Here is a 5,790-nt window from a genome sequence, read left to right as displayed (position 1 = left end):
GTTTTGCAATTTTTGAAAAATCCTTTATGAACCTCCTATAGAATCCTGCATGCCCCAGAAAGCTTTTGATTACCTTAACATTGGCAGGTGGTGGTAATTTTTTAATTACCTCTACCTTAGCTTGATCAACCTCTATTCCCTTGTTCGAAATTTTGTGCCCAAGGACAATTCCTTCAGTCACCATAAAGTGACATTTCTCCCAATTTAAAACCAGGTTAGTCTCTTGGTACCTTTCCAGAACAAGTGCTAGATAGTCAAGACAGGAGCTGAATGAGTCTACAAATACTAAGAAGTCATCCATGAAGACTTCCAGAAATTTCTCTACCATATCAGAGAAGATAGAGAGCATGCACCTCTGAAAGGTTGCAGGTGCATTGCACAGACCAAATGGCATCCTTCTGTAGGCAAATACTCCAGATGGACATGTGAATGCTATTTTTTCTTGGTCCTAAGGATCTACTGTAATTTGGTTGTAACCTGAATAGCCATCCAAAAAGCAATAGTATTCATGGCCTGCTAGTCTCTCTAGCATCTGGTCTATGAATGGTAAAGGAAAATGATCTTTTTTTGTGGCTGTATTGAGCCTTCTGTAGTCAATACACATACGCCACCCTGTAATTGTTCTTGTAGGAACTAGTTCATTCTTTTCATTATGAACTACTGTCATGCCTCCCTTCTTGGGGACAACTTGGACAGGGCTCACCCAGGGGCTATCAGAAATAGGATAAATAATCCCAGCCTCTAGTAGCTTAGTGACCTCTTTCTGCACAACCTCCTTCATGGCTGGATTCAGCCACCTCTGTGGTTGAACCACTGGCTTAGCATCATCCTCCAATAGGATCTTGTGCATGCATCTGGCTGGGCTAATGCCCTTGAGATCACTTATGGACCACCCAAGGGCTGTCATGTGTGTTCTTAGCACCTGAATTAGTGCTTTCTCTTCCTATGGCTTTAAAGCGGAGCTTATGATTACCGGAAAAGTGTCATCTTCTCCCAGAAATGCATATTTCAGGGATGGTGGTAGTGGTTTGAGCTCAGGTTTAGGAGGCTTCTCCTCTTCCTGAGGAGTTTTCAGAGGTTCTTCTATTTTCTCTGGTTCCTCCAGATCAGGCTGAACATCTTTAAAAATTTCCTCTAGCTCTGATTCGAGACTCTCAGTCATATTGACCTCTTCCACCAGGGAGTCAATAATATTAGCGCTCATGCAGTCTTTTGATGTGTCTGGATGCTGCATAGCTTTGACAGCATTCAACTTAAAATCATCCTCATTGACTCTCAGGGTTATCTCCCCTTTTTGGACGTCAATGAGGGTTCATCTAGTTGCTAGGAATGGTCTTCCTAGAATGAGAGTTACACTCTTGTGCTCCTCCATTTCCAGCACTACAAAGTCAGTGGGAAAGGCGAATGGCCCAACCTTGACAATCATGTCCTCAATTACGCCTGATGGAATTTTAATGGAACCATCAGCAAGTTCGAGGCATATTCGGGTTGGTTTAACTTCATCATTCAAACCAAGCTTTTTGATAGTTGATGCAGGTATTGGGTTGATACTTACCCCGAGATCACATAGAGCTGTCTTGGTACAAGCATCCTCTAATGTGCATGGTATCATAAAGCTTCCGGGATCTTTAAGCTTCTCTGGTAAGCTTTTCAGAATGACTGCACTGCATTCTTCAGTGAGAAAAACTTTTTCAGTTTCTCTCCAATCCTTCTTATGACTTAAGATCTCTTTCATGAACTTAGCATAAGAGGGTATTTGCTCAAGTGCCTCTGCAAACGGAATTTTTATGTCAAGAGTCCTGAGATAGTCTGCAAAGCGGGCAAATTGTTTATCGTGTTCTGCTTGGAGGAGTTTCTGAGGATAAGGCATCTTGGCTTTATATTCTTCAATCTTAGTTGCTGCAGGTTTACTTCCTACAGAAGTGGTTGGAGAAGCCTGCCTAAGGGGGTTGTTATCAGCACTTGTAGGTGCTTGATCCCCCATTGGCGTTTGAACGTCAGAATTATTCTTCTCTGGGCTCTTATTGTCCTCAAAGGGATTTTGGGCAGTGACTTGGTCATCCTCTGTCAGATGTTTCTTTCTTGGCTTTCTGCTGCCTTGAGTTGAGACATTCGATGTCTTCCCACTCCTTAAATGAACAGCTTGGCACTCTTCTGTTATCTGTTTAGATAGCTGTTGTCTTGTCTGATCCAATTGTGCTTCCATATTCTTGTTAGCATTTTTAGTGTCTTGTAGCATCTCTTTAAATTCTGCTAACTATTTCTTTATAAGAAGCAATTGCTGATTGAGTTCAACAACTTGTTCTGGAGGACTAAGTTCAGTGGATAGTGCTTTAGCCTCTTCTTTCATGGAGGACTCACTACTTAAGTACAGATGCTGATTGCTAGCAACTGTATCAATGAGCTCTTGAGCCTCTTCAATTGTCTTCCTCATGTCTATAGATCAACCAGCTGAGTGGTCTAGAGACATCTGGGCCTTTTCTGTAAGCCCGTAGAAGAAGATGTCTAACTGCACCCATTCTAAAAACATTTCAGAGGGGCATTTCCTTAGCATCTCTATGTACCTCTCCCAGGCATTATAAAGAGATTCATTATCCTCTTGTTTAAAGCCTTGGATGTCCAGCCTTATCTATGTCATCCTTTTTGGAGGGAAATATTGATTCAAGAATTTGTCTGATAACTATTTCCATGTTCTTATGCTTGCTATGGGTTGGTTATTTAACCACCTCTTAGCTTAATCTTTTATAGCAAATAGAAATAGTAATAATCTGTAGACATCCTAATCTACTTTCTTATCATGTACTGTGTTAGCAATTTGTAAAAATTGTACCAGAAACTCAGTAGGTTCTTCCTGTGGAAGACCGGAATACTAGCAATTTTGCTGCACCATCATAATGAGCTGAGGGTTTAGCTCAAAATTGCTGGCTCTGATGGGGGGTATACAGATACTACTCCCATATAAAGCAGTAGTAGGGTCAGCATATGACCCCAGAGTCCTTCTGGACTGTTCATTTCAACTTAGGTCCATGATGGAGAAAGGGAGATGATGTGGATTGTAAAATAAAAAAAAAATTCTCCTTTTTTTTTAATACTGAAATTAAAAGAAATTAAAATAAAATAAAATAAATGAAAAATTGAATATAAGTTCAAAAATTAGAAGAAAAAGAAATAAAAGAAAATTGAAAACTAAAATAATTAATTAATTAAAAAGATTTGAAAAATTATGGGTGAGAATTTTCAAAAAATAAAGAGAGAGAAAGTGGTTATGAAGTTTTGAAAAAGATATGTCTTAAAATTAAAGATACTTGTAAGAAAATAATTAAAAGAGAAGATTTGAAAAAGATATGATTTTAAAATTTTAAATATTGAAACTTTCTTAACAAGGAAACACCAAACTTAAAATTTTTCAATGAAAATAATAAAATAGGACAAGTAATTCAAAAATTATGAATAAAAAAGAAAAAGATTTTGAAAAATTTTATAAAAGATTTTCGAAAAATATAAAAAGAAAATTGAAAAAGAATTTGTTTTGAAAAAGATTTAAAAAGATAAGTTTTTAAAATTGAAATTTTAATTTGACTAACAACAAAACTACCAAATTTTAAAAATTTTGACTAAGTCAATCTAAGGAATTCAAAAATGATGAGTAAATCAAGGAAAAGATAATTATTTGAATTTAAAGAGGAGAGAGAAAAACAATAAAATGACACCAAACTTAGAAATTTTAGATCAAAACAAAGAAAACAAACAAGAAAACTTTGACTGTCAAGATGAACACCAAGAACAAATTTTGGAAATCTTCAGGAAAATAAAAACGCAAAGGACACCAAACATAAAATTTTTTTATACTTTGGACACTAATAATTCGAAAATGCACAGGAAAAACAAGGAAAGACACAAAACAAGAAAAACTAAAGATCGAACAAGGAGAATAAACAAGAACAACTTGAAGATCAAGAAGGAACTAAGAACATGTAATTCGAAAAATTGAAAAAGAATAAAAGCATGCAATTGACACCAAACTTAAAGCATGAAACTAAACTCAAACAAAAGACTCAATTATTAGTTTATTGGTTTTTTTTATCTGTTTATTAAAAATTTTCGAAAAAAATTCTAAAAAAGAAAATAAAAAATTTAAAATTTTAACAAAAACAATAATAAAAGACTCAAAATTAGTGACTCTAAACCAAAAAGGTAAATTTTTCCTAATCTAAGCAACAAGATAAACCGTCAGTTGTCCAAACTCGAACAATCCCCGGCAACGGCGCCAAAAACTTGGTGCACGGAATTGTGATCACACTTTTCACAACTCCGGTGCAACTAACCAGCAAGTGCACTGGGTCGTCCAAGTAATACTTTACGTGAGTAAGGGTCGATCCTACGGAGATTGTCGGCTTGAAGCAAACTATGGTTATCTTGTAAATCTTAGTCAGGAGATTAATGATAAAAATGATTTTTGTTTATGAAAAATAAATAACATGAAATGAATGATACTTGTGATTCAGTAATGAGGAACAGGTTGAGGTTCCGGAGATGCTCTGTCGTCTGAATCTCTACTTTCCTACTGTCTTCTTCTCCAAACACGCATGGCTTCCTTCAATGGCAAGCTGTATGTTGGTGGATCACCGTTGTCAATGGCTACCATCCGTCCTCTCAGATGAAAAATACCAGGTACGGTTTCTGTACGGCTAATCAACAGTCAGATCTCTCGTCTCGGATGAAAAATACCAGGTACAGCTACCGCACGGCTAATCATCTATTGGTTCTCACTAGTGTTGGAATAGGATCTCTCTATCCTTTTGCACACTGTCACTGCACCCAACATTCGTGAGTTTGAAGCTTGTCACAGTCATCCCTTCCCGAATCCTACTCGGAATACCACAGACAAGGTTTAGACTATTTGGATCCCAAGAATGCTGCCAATTGGTTCTAGCCTTTACCACGAAGGTTCTAATCCCATGGACTCGGTCCGTGGATTAGAGACCCAAGAGATTCGCACTCAAGCTGTCGCCCAATGACTACGTTGAGCTCAGGTAGAACGGGAGTGGTTGTCAAGCACGCGTTCATAGATTTGAGAATGATGATGAGTATCACATATCATCATATTCTCTATATTGAAGTACGAGTGAGTATCTTAGAACATAATCAAGCGTGATTGAATAGAAAACAGTAATAATTGCATTAATCCATTGAGACACAGCAGAGCTCCTCACCCCAACCTATGGGGTTTAGAGACTCATGCTGTAAAAAATACAATATGAGATGTAAAAAATGTCATGCGTTCTGAAATGAATCTCTAAAAGTAGTTTTTATACTAAACTAGTAACTTAGGTTTACAGTAAATGAGTAACTAAGTGCAGATAGTGCAAAAATCCACTTCCGGGGCCCACTTGGTGTGTGCTTGGGCTGAGCATTGAAGCTTTCACATGCATAGGCCATTCTTGGAGTTAAACGCCAGCTTGGGTGCCAGTTTGGGCATTTAACTCCAGTTCTGGTGCTAGTTCTGGCGTAAAAGGGTCTCTAACTAGTGTTTAACGCCAGTTTAGGCCATCAAATCTCAGAAAAAGTAAGGACTATTATATATTGCTGGAAAGCCCAAGATATCTACTTTCCAACGCAATTAAGAGCGTGCCAATTGGGTTTATGTAGCTCCAGAAAATTTACTTTGAGTGCAGGAGCGTCAGAGTCCAACAGCATCTGCAATCCTTTCTCAGCCTCTGAATCAGATTTTTGCTCAGGTTCCTCAATTTCAACCAGAAAATACCTGAAATCACAGAAATACACACAAAC

Source organism: Arachis hypogaea, chromosome 13 (assembly GCF_003086295.3).
Source record: "Arachis hypogaea cultivar Tifrunner chromosome 13, arahy.Tifrunner.gnm2.J5K5, whole genome shotgun sequence".
NCBI lineage: Eukaryota > Viridiplantae > Streptophyta > Magnoliopsida > Fabales > Fabaceae > Arachis > Arachis hypogaea.
The sequence above is the reverse complement of the archived record's forward strand: the minus strand, read 5'-3'. Positions refer to the sequence as shown.